Raw genomic sequence first — 23,774 nt, forward strand, 5'->3', positions numbered from 1 at the left:
AGTTGTTTGTCGGTTGCTTCATTTGCTATTATTTTCTCCCATTCTGAAGGCTGTCTTTTCACCTTGCTAATAGTTTCCTTTGATGTGCAGAAGCTTTTAAGGTTAATTAGGTCCCATTTGTTTATTTTTGCTTTTATTTCCAATATTCTGGGAGGTGGGTCATAGAGGATCCTGCTGTGATGTATGTCGGAGAGTGTTTTGCCTATGTTCTCCTCTAGGAGTTTTATAGTTTCTGGTCTTACGTTTAGATCTTTAATCCATTTTGAGTTTATTTTTGTGTATGGTGTTAGAAGGTGGTCCAGTTTCATTCTTTTACAAGTGGTTGACCAGATTTCCCAGCACCACTTGTTAAAGAGATTGTCTTTAATCCATTGTATATTCTTGCCTCCTTTGTCAAAGATAAGGTGTCCATATGTGCGTGGATTTATCTCTGGGCTTTCTATTTTATTCCATTGATCAATATTTCTGTCTTTGTGCCAGTACCATACTGTCTTGATAACTGTGGCTTTGTAGTAGAGCCTGAAGTCAGGTAGGTTGATTCCTCCAGTTCCATTCTTCTTTCTCAAGATCGCTTTGGCTATTCGAGGTTTTTTGTATTTCCATACAAATTGTGAAATTATTTGTTCTAGCTCTGTGAAGAATACTGTTGGTAGCTTGATAGGGATTGCGTTGAATCTATAAATTGCTTTGGGTAGTATACTCATTTTCACTATATTGATTCTCTGGTTTTAAACTAAATTTTTCAAACAATGGTTCCTGCTCCCAAGACTCTCCTAAATGCCTGTAGCTCTATGCCTTCTGCTCATTCAGAGCTCACAAATGGCAATTTTATGGCTTAAAACGAGGAGGTGTTAGACAAAGTCAGCTACAACTCAGTATTTCCTTACTATGTGTTTTAGGATTGCTCTAACAAAATCTGAATCATGGACATGTTGGGTAGAATATCTATTAAGTAGAAAAAGGGAGAAGAGACAGGGATAAATACATGGTGATACAGTTGGTGCACACTTCTCAGCTTTGTTCTTAGCAGCCAGGTTCTGTCCTTTACTCTGATCATAAACAAGGGAGTAAGGTCTCATTCTAACCCTGGGGTTCTAATTATTCTGGATCAGAGCTGAGCTGACATAGAGTTCGCCAGCCTCTATCCATGAATTCTTTTTTCTTCATTCACACCACAAGAACTTCTTGAGCACAAGCATTTCTCTATGTACCTGGAATGAAGAGAGGCTAAATTATGGTGTCACCCATTAAAGAGCTCACAGTCTAAGGAGGAGCGTGGATGACTCAACCAATAGCTGCAGTGCAGAAGGGTCAGCACAGTGAGGGACTGGGGAATGTGATTCACAGTGCTTTGGGGAGGTTTAGAAAACTTCACTGTGCAGAAAACACTTGAACTTGTTCTTCAAGGGTGATTGCCACTTATCAGAAGAAGAAGGGAAGTGATTCCTTGATGAAACAGAAAGGAATGGACCTGCAAAGGCACAGGGGTGTTGGTGATGTGAGTTTCCAACAAAGAGGACTTAGAAGAGCTTAAGTGCAATAGTTTGTTTGGAGGAGGAGGTTAAGATATCTGAAATTTAATATATGTAGCAACCACATGGTTTTTAGTATAACAACCCAATGAAACCAGAAGTGAGACACATACTTGGAGGCATGCTGTGCTGCTTAGTCGCTCAGTCGTGTCTGACTATTTGTGATCTGGTGGACTGTAGCTCACCAGGCACCTCTGTCCATGGAGATTCTTCAGGTAGGAATACTGGAGTGGGTTGCCATGCCCTCCTCCAGGGCATAATAACTATCTATGGGCTTGGATAAAAATGGCAGAAAGGCCAAAGCACATTGCCCATCTTCCAGGACACCCTTTGGGATCAAATCTGCAGGGAAGTGAAGGGATGTTTTTGAAGTTAGAAGTTTGGTGTGCCTGGAGCATAGGCTATATCTCACTGTATGTTGGACACTAGCATTCAATAGGTTGGGTAGGAGTTTGGACTCTGCGTTTCAAAGAACAGTAGTTCTCAACCTGGAGGCAACTTTGTTCCCAGGGGACATTTAGCAATGTCTGAAGACAGAATTGATGCTTTTGAACCGTGGTGTTGGAGAAGACTCTTGAGAGTCCCTTGGACTGCAAAGAGAGCCAACCAGTCCATCCTAAAGGAGATCAGTCCTGGGTGTTCTTTGGAAGGAATGATGCTAAAGCTGAAACTCCAGTACTTTGACCACCTCATGTGAAGAGTTGACTCATTGGAAAAGACTGATGCTGGGAGGGATTGGGAGCAGGAGGAGAAGGGGACGACAGAGGATGAGATGGCTGGATGGCATCACTGACTCGATGGACATGAGTTTGGGTGAACTCCGGAAGTTGGTGATGGACAGGGAGGCCTGGCGTGCTGCAATTCATGGGGTCGCAAAGAGTCAGACACGACTGAGTGACTGAACTGAACTGAACTGAACTGAAGACAGTTTTGGTTGTCATAACTGGGGGTGGTGATGTATTAACTTCATTTTGTGGCCATAATAAATTACCCCAAATGTATGGGTTAGAGCAATACAAATTTCTTATCTTATACTTGTAGAGGTCAAAAGTCTGAAATAGGTCCCCTTCGACTAAAGTCAAGATGTTGGCAGGGCCACGTTCCTTCTGAAGGCTCTAGGATCCTTTTGCTTTACTTTTCCAGTGTCCCCATTCCCCCATCTTTAATGCCAGCTGTGTTCTAGTTTTTTCTTCCTCAGACACTCTTAAGGATGCTTGCGATTACATAGGGCTCACCTGGATAATCCAAGGTAATCTCATTGCTTTAAGGTCAGTTGATTAGTAACCTTTAATTCTATCTGCAGCCTTAATTCCCACTTGCCACGTACACTAACATATTTACCCATTCCAGAGAGTAGGACGTAGATATCTTTGGTGGGACATTCTTCTGCCTACTAGGAGGGAAGGTGCTAGTTGCATCTAGCTGGGAAGAATCCAGGGCTGCTGCTAAACACTCGACAGTGCACAGGACACCACCCACAACAGAGAATTATCTCGGTTAACTCAAAGTCAAGAGTGCCCAGGCTGAGAAACCCTGTGGTGGAGAATGGGGTAATTGGTAATTTTTAAGCATGGGTGTGTAAGATGATTCAATATGTGTTTTAGAGAGATCACTCTAGTGTTTGTGGGGGGCATGCATCAATAGAATGAAACAAGCAGAAGGACAGATACTCACAGGAGATAAGCATGGGGTGACCATGCCAAGCATCCTACAGACAAATGGGAGTTGGCATAGAAACATAGCACTTCCGTATTTCTTACTTTTCCACTTTACCAAATTGTTTTCTTGCACTATTGAGCTACATTGAATATTTTTGTCTCAATAAACCAGTGGTTTTCAACCAGAAGGTAGGTTTGCAGCCTGGACGTATCTGGCAGTTGTTCAGTCATATCTAAAACTCTTTGCGATCCCGTGGACTGCAGCACGCTAGGCTTCCCTGGCCTTAAGTATCTCTCAGAGTTTGCTCAAACTCATGTCCATTGAATCCATGATGCCATCCAACCATCTCATCCTTTGTTGTCCCCTTATCCTCCTCCCTCAATCTTTCCTAGCATCGGGGTCTTTTCCAGTGAGTTGGCTCTTCACGTCAGTGGCCAAAGAATTGGAGCTTCAGCTTCAGCATCAGTCCTTCCAATGAATATTCAGGGTTAATTTCCTTTAGGATTAACTGGTTTGATCTCCTTGCAGTCCAAGGGACTCTCAAGACTCTTCTCCAACACCACAGTTCAAAAGCATCAATTCTTTGGCACCCAGCCTTCTTTATGATATATAACTACATGGCAATGCCTGTTGACATTTTTGATTGCCAGTGCTGAGGCTGGGAACGTGTGTTACTAGCATGATGGGTAGAGACCTGGGATGCTGCTAATCATTCTACACTACACAGAAGAGACTGCCGCAACAAATCATTCTCCTGCTCCAGTTTTCAATAGCCCCGAGATTGAGAAACCTTATATAATGTACTACTTTATACAAGAAACGGAATTCTCAGTTTTGCTTTCTGGTACCATTTTCTCTCATGTTTCTGGCTTTACTCTGTCATTTCTTCTTCTTTCCTGGTATATGTCAACCATGGCTTTGAATTGGGAAAAATACAATTTTAAAAGGTAATGAAGATAGGGAAAAAATATGGGGTATCTAAACATATGTGTAAGAAAGAATTGAATTGTAAATATGTAATGATGAAAAGTGGTATTAAAAGTTAAAACATGGGCAGAGAGGAATATTGTGATTAAAAATAGAGGCTCACCCATGCCGAAAGAGGAAGTAATTAGAGTAAGGCAGCTTCAAACAGGAAATTGACAAAGGGCATTTTACAAGGAATTATGTCTGAAATCTGTTGGTCTCTGGATGGGAGGTGTGCGCGAGAAACCCGACGGCCCCCCTTCACACACCCCGGCCCACCACGATTACTCCCACACCCACATGCAACCCCCACAAGTAGGGAGGGGACATGGGGCATGCACCCTGCCAAAAAGTCAGTTCCTTATGGCAGGTGGTAAGGACAACCACAGATGAGGCAGCACCTGGCCCCCACCAAGAGGGGGGAAACAGGCACGCCTCTCTTACCATCTGGACTGCTCCGCGCCCCCCTGCCCCCGACCCCCGCCGCCACTTCCAAGAGAGCCACACACAGGACACACATCCCTTGGACCGCAAGGAGATCCAACCAGTCAATCCTAAAGGAAATCAGTCCTGAATATTCACTGGAAGGACTGATGCTGAAGCTGAAGCTCCAGTACTTTGGCCAACTGATGGGAAGAACTGACTCATTGGAAAAGACCCTGATGCTGGGTAAGATTGAAGGCAGGAGCAGAAGGGGACGGCAGAGGATGAGATACTTGAATGGCATCACCGACTCAATGGCATGAGTTTGTGATGTCTGGGAAGCTCTGGGAGTTTGTGATGGACAGAGGAGCCTGGTGTGCTACAATCCATGGAGTTGCAAAGAGTTGGATATGACTGAGAGACTGAATTGAACTGAACTGATGTCTTAAATCAGCATAATGCCCTAAGAATTTATAACTTGGGAAAATATTCACTTTTCATGTGCTTTCTCTTGGATTATTTCTCTGCTAGAATTCATTTCATTTCTAAGGCAATTTTTAACTTGAATAGAGGATAATATTAAGACAAGTTCTTCTGAGATTGAACTGAACTTTCACCGGGATTTTGGAATGTGACGATTGGCAAGAGCATATTTTAGACTCTGAAAGGATCTTAGGTAGTATCTAGTTGCAGCCTCCTTACTTTCCAGTTAAAGACAGGGATTGAAAGAGTTAAGTTCAAACGCAGACAAGTTGAGGGCAGAACCACCCTGAAATCCTCCTTGACTCTCATTACAAACTGCAAAACTTCTGGAAAAAGTAAGCACTCATGAAAATCTAGAACTCTGGCAATCCTTTTTTTCTAGCCCCATTACTTAATGAAACAATTTACTCAAAGTTGCCCAAATCCCATGACTTTCTGAGACCTCATTTGGCTGAACTTCTGGGCAGAAGTGACAGCACTGTTCTGCCCATCCCCACTACTCCTCTAGGCCACTGCTCCCCCTCGTCTCCTCCCCACTGCGCACAGAAGAGTCCCAGTTCCCTCCCTGCCGCCTGATTCTCAGTCTGTAATGTCTCTTCCTGCTCTTATGTTTCTGTGCTTGTCATCCACACATCCTCACAGTCCTGTGTTTTTCCTTCAGATCATTCTGCCTCGATGATCTCATTCACTTTTGTGACTTCAGCCATTATCCCTCTTGGGGACACTCATAGTTCTGTGTGCTTGAGCATCTAACATCTATTCCAGTTTCTTGCAAGACGTTGCTCACGGTGCCCACTGGACTCTTCCTAGTCTACATGTCTGAAGTGGAACAAATCAATCCCCTTTTCTCTGAGCACACTTCATTTTCCGTATTCCTTATTCTTGGTTGGTGTCACCATTCTTAGGCCAGTTTAGTTTTACCAGGCCAGAAATGTCTTCAGTTTTCCCCCTCTTTTTTTTTCCCTCCTGTCGTCTCCAATAAGTTATCAAATCCTGTTGTGTTTATTTCTCATTTGCTCCATGCTTGAAAGGATTTGAAGAGGAATGTATCCAAGTTCTTACATCTCTCTCCAGCTGTTCCTTCTCATTGCCGCTGCCTAGTTTGGGTCCTCATTTTCTGTGACCTCCTGCTTGGTCACCCTGCCTTCAGTTTTCCCCTCTTCCCATCTGGCTTATGGGCCTTCTATTCCAAAGAAACAATTGTAATCACATTAACTGCCTGAGTAAAAACCTTTGCTGGGACTCAGTGTGTACAGAATGAAATCCAAACTGCTTAGCCAGTCATTTCAAAGCCTTTTACACTATAATCTTAGCTGACCTCCTCCCCTTTCCCTAGGAATTTTCATCCAACAAAAGCAAACTAGCCACTTAGCCAGGTCATCATTAAATTGTTTGTCAAGTGCCAGCTGTGCCCTAAACATTGGAAGTTGTGGAATAAACAGGCATGGACCTACAAGGTGCTTACCCCTTTGTGAAAGCAATCATTCCCAATAAATAAATTGCTGCACTTCCTCAGAATGCGATGGCATTATGACAGGAGGACTGTGGTGGACACAATAATGCCCGCCCCCAGGATGTCCATGTCCTAATTCCTAGAACCCATGGATATGTTACCTTATATGGCAAAAGAGACTTTGCAGATGTGATTAAGTTAAGTATCTTGAGATGGGGGAATGATACTGGCTTATCTGGGTGAGTCTAATGTAATCACAAGGATCCTTATAAGAAGGAGACAGGAAGGTCAGAGTTAGAGAAGATATGAGGACAGAATCAGCCAGAGAGACACAGACAGACAGATGTAGAAAGAGACAGAGACAGACAGACAGACACATATACTGATTTCAAAGATGCTACACTACTGGCTTTGAAAATGGAGAGGGAAGCCATGACCCAAAGAATGCAGCAGCCTCTAGAAGCTGGAAAAGGCAAGGGAACAGATTGTCCTTAGAGTCTACAGAATGACAGTGGCTCTGCCAACATCCTTCTAGCCTGGTGAGACTTCTGATCTCCAGAACTATAAGAGAATAAATAAGTGTTGTTTTAAGCCATGACGTTTGTGATGATTTGTTACAGCAGCCATAGGAAGCTGATACAAGTACTAAGGAGGTCTGGGATGTCTCACCTGAAACCAGTAGATAAGGAGGCCTTTGCTAAACAAAAAAGAAGGGAAAAGATAGAATGGTATGTAATTAAGAGGGTCATAATATGCTTCAAGAACTTAGATAAGTCCAACTGAAAGCACCTAGAGGAGTAGGAAGATGGAGAAGCACGAGTTTGGCTGGGCCTTGAGCTTCATGATACAGCTCAGGATTTTATGATTTAATTTAAAGGTCTCTGCAGGGATTTTTTTTTTTTTCCTTTCCTCATTCTGCTTTTGATTGCCTGGTCCCATATCTGAGAAAAGTCCATCATACTTTATGACTTAACCAGATGTCACCTCCAAAGAAATACGTTCTGACTATCATACATGTCATGACAAATTCATGATTTACACAAATGTGAGCTCAGCTTTCCATAGCTAGATTGTAATTTTTTTAAGCCTGCATAGGGAACAGTGTTTCATATCAGAATCTATTCAATGACTGAGGGAATCTGTGTTCTGACAGTGATTCTTCAAATCCTGAGACACACCTTTGAGGCATGATGTCTTAGTCTAAATTTTACTGCATCCTCTTTGGGCCATTGCTTATGATAAAGAGACTGAGATTATAACTGCAACTATGTTCCAATGTGGCAAAACTGGAAAGGAATATGTGGAAATGGAATTAGGTACTGTGTTAGCTAGTAAAGAATGAGGTTTTCATTGGCTATTAGGGAAATACACATCAAAACCACAATGATATACTAATTCATATGGCAATATAGTCATATGGCTATAATAAAAGAGATAATATCAAGTGTTGACAAGGATGTGGAGAAATTGAAACTCTCATACACTGCTGGTGAGAATGTAAAATGGTGCACCAGCTTTGAAAATACTTTGGCAGTTTCTCAAAAAGTTAAACATTGACCGTATTACTCAGCAGTTCTACCTTTAGATATCTACTCAAGAGAACTGAAAATACATGTACACAAAGATTGTAAGTGAATGTTCATAGCAGCATTGTTCATCATGGCCAAAATGGTGGAAACAATCAAATGTCTATCAACAGATGAATGGCAAACAAAACATGGTGTATTTATGCAATGCAAGATTATTTAGCAATAAGAAGGCCTGGAGTACTAATATTTGCTACAACATAGATAAACCTTGAAAACATTACACTAAGTAAAAAAAGCTAGTTAAAGGACCATATATTGTGTGATTCTATTCATATGAAATGTCTAGATTAGGCAAATCTCTAGAGACAGAGAATAGGTTAATGGTTGCCAGAAGCTGGCAGTAGGGAGTGATGAGAAGTGACTGCTAATGGATACCTGGTTCCTTTTTGGAGGGATGAAAACATTCTGGACCTTGATAGAGGTGATGTTTGCACAGCCTGAGGCATATACTACAAACCTTTGAATTGTACACTTTAAAAGGGTAAATTTTATGGTATGCAAACTTTAATATCAATTTAAAAAAGAATACTGTTGATGACTTTTAGAGAAAATATATCAATATTGTTGCTACATCATCTTTTCAGTAAAACATAAACGTGAATGAAGAGAGTTATGTAGCAGGCCCAAGCCTAATATGTATTAAATACTGTCCTTGAGGATGCAACGAGGAGGTAGTAACAGCTCTAACAGATTCAATGGAGGAGTCAACAGCCAGCCTGGGATTTTCTGAGACTGGTTACTGTGGAAATTCTGTGTCCTGATTAGTATGCTTTGGAAGCAAGTGCAGAGAAGCTATTAAAAAGATTGTTTTTCAGAATAGGCAGAGACTTTAAAATGTACTTAGAATCTTGAAAAATTGCCTGGCCATATCACACTAGAGCTATTGAATAGCCACAGATTTTTAGCAGCCATTAGAACTAAAAGCAAATTGACAAAATACAACACGTCTTGTGCCGATGGACCCAAGAGGAGAAGGCTGAATTGGAAATGAATTGAGTTGGGTGACCCCATGGATCAAGATAAATAACATGGTTTTCCTTCGGTATACCTGGACACTTGTGGAAACAGGTGAATTAACTACTACTCATAGGAGCTGAAGGGCTTCCCAGGTGGCTCAGTGGTAAAAGAATATACCTGCCAATGTAGAAGATGCAGGAGACGCCACTTTGATCCCTGGGTCAGGAAAATCCTCTATAGGAGGAAATGGCATCCCATTCCAGTATTCTTGCCTGGAGAATCCCATGGACAGAAGAGCCTGGTGGGCTAGTCTGTGGGGTCACAAAGAGTCAGACACGACTGAGCAACTGAGCATGCATGCACAGAAGCTGAGGTGTGAATAAGCATCAGATCAATTCTCAGCTTGCATTGTCAATAATTTCTTTTCTCGGGGGTTGAGAAACAGTTAGGCAAGCTGAGACCCAAAGGTGGATGGGGAATGGGAAAGATAAACCTTAGGTGACAGTAGCCACATTGCCTCTGGGTTTATTCTAACAAGGTTTCTGCTATAGTTAATAATTTGGTTTATGGAAATCCTGAACCAGGCCACCAGGTTTTCTGGCTTTTGACCAAGTAGCATTGTGCTCGTAATGGAACTTCCAATTGATTCTTTGCCCACTTATTTCAGTTGTTTGCTTCAGATTGTTGGTGTTGTTTAGTTGCTGAGTCATGTCCTACTCTTTTTGTGACCCCATGGATTGTAGCCCTCCAGGCTCTTCTGTTCATGGGATTTCCTGGATAAGAATACTGGGGTGGGTTGCCATTTCCTTCTCTGGGGGATCTTCCCAACCCAGGATTAAACCCGCATCTCCTGCATTGGCAGGCAGATTCTTTATCACTGAGCCAGCAGCATAGGTGATGATAATAATAAGTGAAATAACAATTATTAATAGTGTTTGTAGAATGCTCAGCAGCTTTTTTTTTTTTTTTACTATTATTACAACAACTCTGTGGGGTGATAGAGTCAACCTTCGTTTTGCAGATAAGGACACTGAGACTCCAATTAAGAGGCAGCCAGACTTAGTTGGAGAAGAAATGAAGTGAATGGGTTAGAGCTGGACTCTGATCTAGACCACCTGGATTCAAATCTCAGCTGTGCTCTGTGACCTTGAACAAATTACAAAGCATCTTTCTGCCTCAGTTTCATCGTCTGTCAGATGGGGATAATTAAAGTGCCTACCTCAAAGAGTTTTTGTGAGGACCTCATGATCTGATTACTTGGAAAGTGCCCAGCACATAGGAAGTAATAAAAGATGGTTAGTAGAGCAAGGTTACATAAATTGGAGGATGTGTCCAGGTCACACAGCTAGGAAGCAACAAAAGTAGGACTTGAATTAGAGTATTAGTTGAAAATATTTATTCTGTACCTACAGTGTGTTCCAGGAACCTTACTCTTTCCACCAAGGCACTCAAAGAGGGCTTAGGTGATCAAATGAATGAATAGACCTGACTGAGTTGGACAACAGCAAAAGGTAATTGAAAATTTATCTTCAAGTTGTTAAGTAAGGTATACTTTTCATGATAGGCATTGGAGGCTGTCACCCCAGGGATTTGGACTAGTGACTTGGAACACAGGAATTTGCTGGACTTGCATTGTGGATTTGGTGTAACACAAGATATGCCAACAAGCCAGGGGGGAACCTTCATTCCCACACACTAGTCCCAGTAACTTCATTGCATCAGACACTTTTTGGAGAATACTTAGCATGTTGGAAACTGGATAGCTCCCAGTTTAGTCCCGGTTCTCTAGCTGGCAAATGCCATGTACTTTCTCACTTGAAGCCTGGTGTTCTCACTTCCTCATGCTACCACTACCATGTGAGCTCAAGCTGACTATTGTTCATGGCTAATCTCATCAACATCTTCCCAGGGTAACAAGGCAGCATCACTAAGTTGAAACAATACCATCTATACTCAGATGCTTTTTTTGCTCAAAATCTAACCATAACTCCCATTAACATTTCTAGACTGACTTTGACATTCTATGAACAAAATAGAATGTTGGGATGGAAGAGCCCTTAAAGGTTTTCTGTCCAGTCGAGACATCCCTGTGATGCTTAAATCCTATCTACAACATCTCCAGTTTATGCCCAGCACTGACCCTGCCCCAACGGAGACCTTCAGAGTTCTGCCTTTTAATTATCATAGACACGGTTGATTCTTCCTGGAATTGTGTTCAAAACAAGCCTCCCTAGGACTTTTATCATGCTACAAATGAATTCTGCCTCTCCCCTCATACAGATTATCACAAATATTGCATTATTGTTGTCAGTAAGGAAGTATAGGTTCGCTTATGAAAGCATCTGTTTATGAAAGCATCTGTTATGAAAGCTTATGAGAGCTTCTGAGCATCAACACAAAGTTTGGTCATATTTTCTCTTTGACAGAGAAAAATCATGGATATATAAAACCAGAATTGAAGAATTGTTTACCTGAAAATTAAATTATTGACCTGAAGGTATCTGTCAAATTACTTAGAGAAATCCAGGATTAGAGCTTTTTGTCTCTAGGTTCTTGCTACTAACCCAGTGAGTCAGGTTTCTTCCTTTGATGATTTATAAGACAACTCAAAGACAGGTACAAGTTTCATATTGTATCACAGAGGGTAGCTCTGGGTCTTTCAGCAAGCCCCCAAAGAGGCATGTTGAATCTGGTTTCTAATGGAAATATATTGTCAAAAAATGGTGTGGTCAGAACGTGTTTGTCAAAACGCCAATAAAATAAACATGAAAGGCGATATGGAAATAGTAAGCAGCCTTGAATGTCATGGAGTGTGATATGAGTCCCAGGCTAACTTCAGAAGCTCAGAGTCATGAACTCAGCAGATATATTGTTGCTCTGCTGCAATGACAACATTTTAATCTTTTAATTTATGATTAAATTGGAAATAAATTGCTTTTGCACTGAGGGTGCCCTTTTGAAGATTAGTAAAAAGTGCTATGCAAACGATCAGATATTTAGGTTCTTGTTCAGGGTTCTTATAACTGAAAAAGGTTATTCAGAGTGACAAGATATTTTTTAGAAAGTGAAATAGTTTATTTCTCTTTGCAATATTATTCAGAGTTTCATTTTTTTCCCCAGGGGAGAGGGATGGAAGCTAGATGCAGAAGAATCAATATGTCACAATTGTCTAGTTTGTCTTTCCTCATCTAGAAATATCCCTTTTGTAGGAAATGTTTAAATAATGCTATGTATCTTACTGATCCCATAAGGTATCATTTCTAATTTATATAAAGATATGGAAGATATAACTTATGTAAATGTTCACTGGAATCTAAAATCATTTTAAAAAGTAAAGTTATTTTTTAAAAGTTCAAAGTAAGAAGTTTTACTTTCAGAGTTCAGAGTAAGAAAGTTGAATGGTCAAGAAGAAAATTAACTTAGCATACTTACAAAGATTCCTTTTTAGTTATTAATTAAATGTTTCTATGCAATATTTTGGGCTTCATTCATAGCTCAGTCAGTAAAGAATCTGCCTGCAGTGCAGGAGACCCAGGTTCAATTCCTGGGTGGGGAAGATCCCCTGGAGAAGGAAATAGCAACCCACTCCAGTATTCTTGCCTGGAGAATCCCATGGACGGAGGAGCTTGGCAGGCTACAGACCATGGGGTTGCAAGAGTCAGACATGGCTGAGCAAATAAACCACCACCACCATACAATATTTTTAGACTTCCCTGGTAACTCAGCTGGTAAAAATCTGCTGGCAATGCAGGAGACCCCAGCTTGATCCCTGGGTTGGGAAGATTCCCTGGAGGAGGGTATGGCAACCCACTCCAGTATTCTTGCCTGGAGAATCCCCATGGACAGAGGAGCCTGGCTGGCTGCAGTCCATGAAGTCACAAGGAGTCGGACACGACTGAGCAACTAAGCACAGCACAGCACATGCAAACTTTTTACAGGGCAGAAAAATTAATTTTTTTATCTTATTTGGAATGACTTCTGCAGAGTTTTAGACCACAATCTATTAGTGTAATTTTTCTGACTGTATGTCTATTCATACAGCTTTTAAGTTCATGATAACACCTTGCTTTAGAAATAAAAATGATTGGTTGGATGTTGCCATATATAATTGGAACATGGATAAATCATTTTCATAAAAATCAAAACTTTTAAAACTTCATGAAAAAATTGTGGGAAGGGCACAAGTTCTGTGTCTTAGTTTGAGTTCCACCAAAGAAAGGACCTGGGTGAATGTTGTTTCTTTGGGAGGTGATCCCGGGAAGCAGGAATGATGAAGAAAAAATGAAATGCCATTATAAATTTGTGCCATAAAATTCACATCTGTGGACAAAGGAATGACCACGATTCCAGCAGGACCACTGGAAAGCTTGCAGAATGCCTCTCAGAATCATCTACCTGTGTTTCTGTTGTCTATTTAGGTATAACAAACAATCCCTCAACTTAGTGGCATGACTCTGTGGGTCAGGAATTAAATGATCACAGCTCAGCTGGGCAGTTCTGCTCCACATGGCATCAGCTGAACTCACTCATTTGGCTGCTTTTAGCTGGTGTCTGGGATGCCTGGAAAGTTCAGGATGTCTACACTTATATGTCTGGTGCATTGGTGATCCTCCATGTGGCCCCTCTCCCCGAGAGGATAGCTAGGGCTTCCTCACTGCATGGTAATATCATGGTATTTGGTCAGCATGAGTCACAGGGCCCGCCCAGATTCAAGGGCAAGGGAAGTAGATTCCACCTGTTGATGGGAGAAGCAAAAATCACTTGTGGCCTTCTTGGATCTGTTTCAAGCTAAAATATGGGGAGATGGAGAATGTCTCCACTGGTTTCTTTTCTTTCTTTAAAAAGTCTTTACTGAATTGGTTACAATATTGCTTCTGTTTTACATTTTGACTTTTTGGCTGCAAGGTATGAGGGGACTTAGCTCTCTGACCAGGGATCAAACTCATATCCCTCTGCACTGGAATGCAAAGTCTTAACCACTGGACTGCCAGGAGAGTCATTCCATTGGTTTCTATCCTGAATTGGTTGGACCTTGTAACCTCTTGCACACGACCTAGAGATGGGACAAAGGTCAGTGTGAGCTTGAACAGAACTAACTTCCCAGCACAATCCTAGCCAAATTCAAAAATTTTAGCACAGGCTCATGGGGAGCAGCAAGTAGAATGTCAACCACAATCTTATTTAACTGAAGGACAGTATAATCATAGATTTCGGAGGTGTGTAAACCTGGGGTCAAACCCCAGAGCCACTATTTACAAGGTACAAATTTCAGTTGCTTCACCTTTAAAGGGAATACAACTGTATTCTCTTTGTAGGAGGTTGTGAAATCAATTGGTGAATGCACTTAGGCCCCATGGGCCATGAGGTGTCATACAGCTATGTCTATTGTTAATTACTCCATCTGCTTCATTCCTAAATGCTGTTATAGGCAGTGAACATGGATCTTATAATGCTTTCAGAGGAAAAAAGGCAACAATACTATTTTTGGCTTTTTAAACTCTTAAGAAAATATGCAGTACCCGAGGCAACTATGTTACAGTGCAGTTTTTCCTCTACATATTAGGTTTTAAGATTTGTGTACAGTAATTAAGATTGTATAAAAAAGTGCTGTTTATTTCCTGTCAACTCTCATATACATACACCCATGAGTAAATGGCAAAATAAGCCCTTTCTTATGCATAGTTGGGACAAAGAAGTTAAGACTATACATCCAATCCTGTAGTAGTCGTTCTTTAGGTAAGAGTTGTTATATTGATTTTGGAGAAGGCAATGGCACCCCACTCCAGTACTCTTGCCTGGAAAATCCCATGGAAGGAGGAGCCTGGAAGGCTGCAGTCCATGGGGTCGCTGAGGGTCAGACATGACTGAGTGACTTCACTTTGACTTTTCACTTTCATGCATTGGAGAAGGAAATGGCAACCCACTTCAGTATTCTTGCCTGGAGAATCCCAGGGACGGGGGAGCCTGGTGGGCTGCCGTCTATGGGGTCACACAGAGTCAGACACAACTGAAGTGACTTAGCAATAGCAATAGCAATTATATTGATTTATATGCTGCCCTTAGGGAATTTCCACATAGTCTTTAGTTGGCAGTAGCTGCAGCTGTGATACCCCTTACCCTCAACTGGCTATTAAAGTATCATTGTGCAAAGCTACTTGTTCTTAGAACTTACTCCATTGAGATCCTTCCAATTGACTGGATGTTAATAAAACTATAAGCAAGGTGAAAATACAGCCTTCAGAATGGGAGAAAATAATAGCAAACGAAGCAACTGACAATGAATTATCTCAAAAATATACAAGCAACTCCTGCAGCTCAATTCCAGAAAAATAAATGACCGAATCAAAAAATGGGCCAAAGAACTAAATAGACATTTCTCCAAAGAAGACATGCAGGTGGCTAACAAACACATGAAAAGATGCTCGACATCACTCATTATCAGAAAAATGCAAATAAAAACCACAATGAGGTACCATTTTACACCAGTCAGAATGGCTGCTATCCAAAAGTCTACAAGCAATAAATGCTGGAGAGGGTGTGGAGAAAAGGGCACCCTCTTACACTGTTGGTGGGAATGCAAACTAGTACAGCCACTATGGAGAACAGTGTGGAGGTTCCTTAAAAAACTGGAAATAGAACTGCCATACGACCCAGCAATCCCGCTGCTGGGCATACACACCAAGGAAACCAGAATTGAAAGAGACACATGTACCCCAATGTTCATCACAGCACTGTTTATAATAGCCAGGACATGGAGGCAACCTAGATGTCCATCAGCAGACAACTGGATAAGAAAGCTGTGGTACATATACACAATGGAATATTACTCAGCTATTAAAAAGAATGCATTTGAATCAGTTCTTTTTTTTTTAATTTTATTTTATTTTTAAACTTGAATCAGTTCTAATGAGGTGGATGAAACTGGAGCCTATTATACGGAGTGAAGTAAGCCAGAAAGAAAAACACCAATACAGTATACGAACGCATACATATGGAATTTAGAAAGATGGTAACAATAACCCTGTATGCGAGACAGCAGAAGAGACACAGATGTATAGAACAGTCTTTTGGACTCTGTGGGAAAGGGCGAAGGTGGGATGATTTGGGAGAATGGCATTGAAACATGTATATTATCATATGTGAAAAGAATCGCCAGTCCAGGTCCGATGCATGAGACAGGGTGCTTGGGGCTGGTGCAGTGGGATGACTCAGAGAGATGGGATGGGGAGGGAGGGGGGAGGGGGGTTCAGGATAGGGAACACATGTACACCTATGGCTGATTCTTGTCAATGTATGACAAAACCAATACAATATTGTAATTAGTCTCCAATTAAAATAAATAAATTTATATTAAAAAAACCACAGAGGAACACAAACAAGTATCTTGGGTTAGAACAGGCTTTCTAAAGCTTAGAGGCATGAGGTGGCAAATGAAGAAATTTAATTTTTGTTATCATTAGTTGATAATCGATATCAGCTACTGGAGTATTATCAATCATTCTTACCAATCAACTCATTCACCAAACATTCAGCACATCTCAAGTGTTGAACTCTGGCTTTATCAAAATGATAATTGTTAACAACTAATATTTTTGAATGCTTGCCTTGAGCTCGTTATCCTACTACATGCTTTAAAAAGGCAGTGGCAGTGGGAAGGTGACCACAGTGGTAACCACTCTAGGCCAAGGCCCAGAGTGCTCCCAGGAAGTGGCTTACAGAGACATCAAAGTGATTGGCAGTGGCTCATTTTGGGGTCGTGTACCAGGCATGGCTGGCAGACACCAGGGAACTGGTGGCCATCAGGAAGTTTCTCCAGGACAAGAGGTTCAAGAACTGAGAGCTGCAGATTATGCGTAAGCTAGATCACTGCAATATTGCAATGCTGAGATGCTTTTTGTATTTCAAAAGGGAGAATAAAGGTGTTATTCAGTTGCTAAGTCATGTCTGACTGTTTGCGACCCCATGGACTGCCTGGAAGCATGCCAGGCTTCCCTGGCCTTCACTATCTCCTGGAGTTTGTTCAAACTCATGTCCATTGATTCAGTGATGCCATCCAACCATCTCATCCTCTGTCACCCCCTTCTCCTCCTGCCCTCAGTCTTTCCCAGCTTCAAGATCTTTTCCAGTGAGTTGGCTCTTCACCACAGGTGACCAAAGTACTGGAGCTTCAGCATCAGTCCTTCCAATGAATATTCAGAATTGATTTCTTTTAGGATTGACTAGTTTGATCTACTTGCTGCCCAAGGGACTCTCAAGTCTCTTCTCCACCAGCACAGTTTGAAAGCATCAATTCTTGGTCACTCAGCCTTCTTTATGGTCCAACTCTCACATCTGTACATGACTACTGGGAAAACCATTGTTGTTCAGTCACTCAGTCATGTCCAACTCTTTGTGACCCCATGGACTACAGCACACCAGGCTTCCCTGTCCTTCACTGTCTCCCAGAGTTTGCTCAAATTCATGTCCATTGAATCAGTGATGCCATCCATAGCTTTGACTGTACAGACCTTTGTTGGCAAAGTGATCTCTGCTTTTTAATATGCTATCTAGCTTTCTCATAGCTTTTCTTCCAAGGAGCGAGCATCTTTTAATTTCTTGGCTACAGTCACCATCTTCAGTGATTTTGGAGCCCAAGAAAATTAAGTCTGTCACTGCTTCCCTGGTGGCTCAGATGGTAAAGCATCTGCCTGCAATGCGGGATATCCGGGTTCAATCCCTGGGCTGGGAAGATCTCCTGGAGAAGGATATGGCAACCCACTCCAGGACACTTGCCTGGAAAATTCCATGGACGGAGGAGCCTGGTGGGCTACAGTCCATGGGGTTGCAAAGAGTCGGACATGACTGAGCAACTTCACTGTTTCCCCATGTTTTCCATGAAGAAAGATGAGCTTTACCTAAATCTGGTGCTGGGATATGTGCCTGAGACAGTGTACCAGGTGGTCTGCCACTTTACCAAGGCCAAGTTGACCATTGCTATCATCTATGTCAAGGTATACATGTACCAGCTCTTCCAGAGCTTGGGCTACCTCCATGCTCAGGGTGTGTGTCACCCATACATTAAGCCCCAGAACATGCTGGTGGACCCTGTCACCCCTGTCCTCCAGCTCTGTGATTTTGGCACTGCAAAGCGGTTGGTCTGAGGGGAGCCCAATGTCTCGTACATCTGTTCTCAATACTACCGGGCCCCAGAGCTGATCTTCAGAGCCACTGAAAGTGAAAGTCGCTCAGTCATGTCCAAGTCTTTGAGACCCCATGGACTATATAGTCCATGGAATTCTTCAGGCCAGAATACTGGAGTGGGTAGCCTTTCCCTTCTCCAGGGGATCTTCCCAACCCAGGGATCGAACACAGGTCTCCTGCATTGCAGGCGGATTCTTTACCAGATGAGCCACAAGGGAAGCTCCTTCATTAATGTGTATGTGGTCAGCTGGTTGCCTACTGCCTGAGCTCCTCCTAGGCTAGCCCATCTTCCCTGGGGACAGTGGGGTAGACCAGCCGGTAGAGATCATCAAGGTGCTGGGAACACCAACCTGGGAAGAGATTTGAGAGATGAATCCCAACTACAAAGAGTTCCAGTTCCCCCAGATTAGAGCTCACCCCTCGACAAAGGTATTCAAATCGAATGGCCCCTGAGGCCATTGCACTCCACTCTAGCCTGCTCACACTGGAAGCTTGTGCCCAAAGCTTCTTTGATTATCTTCAATGTCCTGGAACCCAGCTCCCCAGTAACCGCTTCTCCTTTCTTCAATTTCAGTCCTGTCCTTTCTTCAAATTCAGTCCTGGCCAACTCACTGTCCAACCATCTGTCAAAACTGTTCTCATCTCTTCTCACTTGAGGACCCCAACAGGCACTCCCTTCCTCACCCCATCCCCACAAACTTTAACTCACGCTCAGACCGGCCTGGACTTAGCAGTTGACCAATGCCACAGCTCTTCTCACCAACTCTTCCTGAGGGTGCCACCAACTACCCCTTCCATCTGGGAACCCCCAGGGGGCTGGGAATGGGGGCCATGGCCCACCAAGCTCCTGCCCTGACTGGGCCCCTGGACTGGGGGCAGAGGTAATAATGAGTCCCTCTCCCCACTGCCAGGAGGGAATAGAAGGAAGGACAGAGGATGAGGGGTGGGCATGAGGACTTTCTACCCCTCAGCCCCCTCCCCTCCCCTAGGTCTCCACCTCTTTCAACCTCCCTGCCCTCCTGTGTCCCTTGTGAATAGAAGCAGAGCAGTGCCTTTCCTCTTCCCTTCCCTGGCCCCTGGGTGTGAATAGATTGTTCTTTTTTTCCTTAAAACATCAATTCACACCATCCAACCTGGACCCTTCCCTTCCTACAGCTGTGTTCCCCCTCTTGTCCTCTGCCCCTAAGGCCTCCTCCCTCCTCTCCCCACCCTGGAGGGCAGAGGCAGTGGGGGAGCTTCTCATGTCTTAGTTTTCACATTAAGATTAGCCTGTGTACGGACCTCCATTCGATAAATTTTGGCATTAAAAAAAAAAAAAAAAAAAGCAATGGATCACTAAATCCTCAAAATAATCCTAGGAGGTTTGAAGCCAATAAATGGCAAAGGGTGGATTTAAATCCGCTCTGAGAATTTCACCCAGAAAAGAAAATAACATGTGGTCCTTGATCTGAATGTTCTCAATCTAGAGGGACATGTAATAACAATAATAATGGCTAACAATTATTGAGTGCTTACTTGAGTCAAACTCTTTTAGAATTACTTTATTTGCATGACTTCATTGAGTTCTCATATCAACTGCGTGAGATGTTTTTATTAGCCCAATTATCTAGACAAGGAAGTTTAGACACAGGATTAAGTAATTTGCTCTAAGTTACACAGCTGGTAGGAGATTGGGTCAGGATTTGAATCCAGATAGCCTGTTTTTCCGGAGAAGGCAATGGCACCCCACTCCAGTACTCTTGCCTGGAAAATCCCATGAATGGAGGAGCCTGGAAGGCTGCAGTCCATGGGGTTGCTGAGGGTCAGACACGACTGAGCGACTTCACTTTCACTTTTCACTTTCATGCATTGGAGAAGGAAATGGCAACCCACTCCACTGTTCTTGCCTGGAGAATCCCAGGGACGGGGGAGCCTGGTGGGCTTCCGTCTCTGGGGTCGCACAGAGTCAGACACGACTGAAGTGACTTGGTAGCAGCAGCAGCAACAGCAGCCTGTTTTTAGATCTCTGACTTATAACTGGCACATCATATAGGCTATTGGAGAAGGCAATGGCACCCCACTCCAGTACTCTTGCCTGGAAAATCCCATGGACGGAGGAGCCTGGTGGGCTGCAGTCCATGGGGTCGCAAAGAGTTGGACATGACTGAGCGACTTCACTTTCATTTTCCACTTTCATGCATTGAAGAAGGAAATGGCAACCCACTCTTGTGTTCTTGCCTGGAGAATCCCAGGGACAGGGAAGCTTGGTGGGTTGCCGTCTATGGGGTCGCACAGAGTCAGACACGACTGAAGCGACTTAGCAGCAGCAGCAGCAGCAGCATATAGACTATATTCAGAACCTTATCACATGAGATAAAAGAGAGGTTTCTAGATGATGCTCTAAGAATGGATAAGAGGGAAAGTCAAACTCTGCCTGAGGAAGCCAGAGGAGATGATATTTCAGGTCATTCTTCAAATAAGGAATAAGATGATATTTGAGGTCAGTCTTCACATAAGGAATGTGTCTGGCAACAGGGATGGGGAGGAAGGCAAGTAGAAGAAACAGAATGAGCAAAGGTATGAAAGAATTAGTAAGCAGGGCATCGTCCAGAAACTAAAAATCGTATGATATGGTTGGAAGGTAGGTCATGAATTCTTAAATTGTTTTGCATATGAATTAATATTTAACCCAAGCAGCCTTTAAGATTGAAAAAAAAAAAAAAAAAAAAGCAGGACAAACAATAAATACACACTGTCTTTTTAACTTTTAATTTTGAAAATTTTTTTTGGCCCGACCTCCACCTCGTGTCTTGTGGGATCTTAGTTCCCCTACTAGGGGAACTAACTTGAACCCTGGCAGTGAAAGCATTGAGTCCTAACCACTGGACCACCAAGGAATTCCTGAAATAATTTTAGATTTACAGGAGAGTAGCACAGATACTCAGAGAAGGTGATGACACCCCACTCCAGTACTCTTGCCTGGAGAATCCCAGGGATGGGGGAGCCTGGTGGGCTGCCGTCTATGGGGTCTCACAGAGTTGGACACGACTGAATCGACTTAGCAGCAGCAGCACAGATAGTACAGAGGGCTCCCAGATACCTTTATCCAGCTTCCCCTAACATTAATTTCATATATAACCATGGTGCATTTATGAAAACTAAGAAATACACCTTGGTGACAGGCTTGTTACCAAAATAATCTTGGAAATGCCAACTGAGGTACTTTTAAGAGAAATACAGAACTTACTTGGATTTCACCGTTTTCTTTTGTTAACTAAAATTATTTCACATTTGTTTGGTTAAAGAAATAGAGTTAAAATATTAATGAGGTCATTTTTATTTTAAATAATTTTTAATTGGAGTACAGTTGATTTACAATGTTATGTTAGTTTCTGCTATACAGCAAAGTGAATCAGTTATACATATATATCCACTCATTTTTAGATTCTTTTCACATATAGATCATTACAGAGCACTGAATAGAGTTCCCCGTGCTATACAGTAGATTCTTACTAGTCATCTTTTATACTCATATATAGTTGTATGTATCTGTCAATCTAATGGGTTCATATTTTTCACCAGTAAAAGTGGCAAAGGTAAAAATGTTCAGTTCTCAAAGTTAGCAAGTTGGCAAAAAAACCCAAACTTATAAATTGGTATCAAACTTCATAGAATTATTTGGCAATACCTGCTAAAATATTATCAGTGCGTGTACTTATTAAAAAAATCTTTTTTACTTAAATTTTTTCACTTTTTAGTGTGTTAGTCACTGAGTTGTGTCCGACTCTTTTCAACCCCATGGACTATAACCTGCCAGGCTTCTCTGTCTGTGAAATTCTCCGGGCAAGAATACTGGAGTGGGTAGCCATTCCCTTCTCCAGGGGATCTCTTTCCAACCCAGGGATTGAACCTGGGTCTCCTGCATTGTAGGCAGATTCTTTACCATCTGAACCACCATTAGAGTACAGTTAATTTACAATGTGTTGTTTTCAGGTGTACAGCATAGTGATTCAGTTATACATATATATATATATATATGTATATATATATTCTTTCTTTTTCAGATTCATTCTTTCAGATTTTGCAATAGGTTAATACAGAATATTGAGTAGAGTTCCTTGTGATATACAGCAGGCCCTTGTTGGTTATCTCTTTTACATATATTAATAGTAGTGTGGATTTCACTGTTTTTCACATTTATGTTCTTTTTCAGTTCCAATTGCAAGATCCCATTTAGTTAGCATGACTTAGTTTCTTCCAAGAAGCCTTTCATGATCTTTCCACATTAAAAAAGTGCCAGCCAGGTATTTTGTAGAATGTTCCTCAATTTTGGTTTGTCTGATGTTTTCTGATGATTCAAGTGTGGGAAGAACACATGCAACATGATTTGAACACCAAGGGTCACTGTTCATCTACATTAGTAAAATATAATGTGTCTGTTAACTGATACTTTTTAACTAATCAACGATATGCTCCTGTCCTGCCTGTATGGTAGCATGGTCATATGGTTCCAATACTGAGGGTATAGACTGTGGCTAAGGGGCTAAAGAAAGCCACATCCTAACAGTGACAGCACTAGCAACCAACGTATATGATTGGCCCTTCAACCATATGCTTTCTCTCTAATCTGGATTTTCCCATCCTTCTTCTCCATCACATCAGAGACTCTCTCATAGGGTACTGCTTTGTCTGCCTTTATTGCCTCCCTGGGCCATCAACAGCATTTCTTTGGGTGCTGTGTTTGTTGGCGTGTGAGATTGGGAGAAATCCAAGATCAAAATGCTCTTTGCCATTCCCCTATCAGAGGGGGTTGGAAGAGCTGAGCTTTGAATAAATATTCATTTACATCAGCAGCATTCCTCTGTGCTTGTCCAGTGCTTACTTCTCTCTTGTTAACAGTGCTAGAATAAACACATAATTCTACCAAAATATTAGCAGTGTGTGCTGTTTTCTTTCACTTGCCAAGATTGTTTTATAATAAATACCATTAGAAAAAAATACCATTGGCCAACGTCCTCAGCAATTACATTAATATCTCCAAAGAGCAAAGTATGAATTTGCGAGGTGCTTTGCAGAGAAAAATGGAATACACCTTTATACTGCATTCCTTGAATAGATTGATCTTGTTACGCTTCAGCTTGATTTTAACTTAAAATATTTCTCTTGGTTAACAAAAGTTGATATCATTATTTTCTATGATACTGACTAATTAAGTATCTTTTACAAGGTAAATCTAACATAAGGTTTCTTTAAAACTGAGCAATACTAAAACAGATGTTTGTAATGTGCTTTCCTGGTAGAAATTTGTAGATTAAATTGGATATTCATGTTTGTCAAATAAAATTTCACTCAAATGGAAGAAATGGGTTTTCTCATGATTTTGTCCACTTGTTAATATTATGTCTTAGTTTCAGCTCTCACTTCTGTCCTTTAGAGATGCAAATTATTGTTTCCCTCCTTGGTTGAATTCTAGTCCCATATTTCCTTTTGCCTATAGGATAGTTCTCCTTATAGGTTCCATCTCACTTCAAACTCTAAATGTTCAAATAATTA

At 41.9% G+C, this 23,774-nt stretch overlaps 1 protein-coding gene and 1 pseudogene across 2 annotated transcripts in view; both read left to right on the forward strand.

Annotated features, from left to right (window-relative positions):
- Positions 1-23,774, forward strand: part of ARHGAP6 (Rho GTPase activating protein 6) — a 543,203-nt gene that overhangs the window by 5,431 nt on the left and 513,998 nt on the right. The gene's annotated exons all lie outside the window — the stretch shown is intronic.
- LOC139181321 (glycogen synthase kinase-3 alpha pseudogene) lies at positions 171-21,847 on the forward strand (annotated as a pseudogene).

This window comes from Bos indicus, chromosome X (assembly GCF_029378745.1).
Source record: "Bos indicus isolate NIAB-ARS_2022 breed Sahiwal x Tharparkar chromosome X, NIAB-ARS_B.indTharparkar_mat_pri_1.0, whole genome shotgun sequence".
Lineage (NCBI taxonomy): Eukaryota > Metazoa > Chordata > Mammalia > Artiodactyla > Bovidae > Bos > Bos indicus.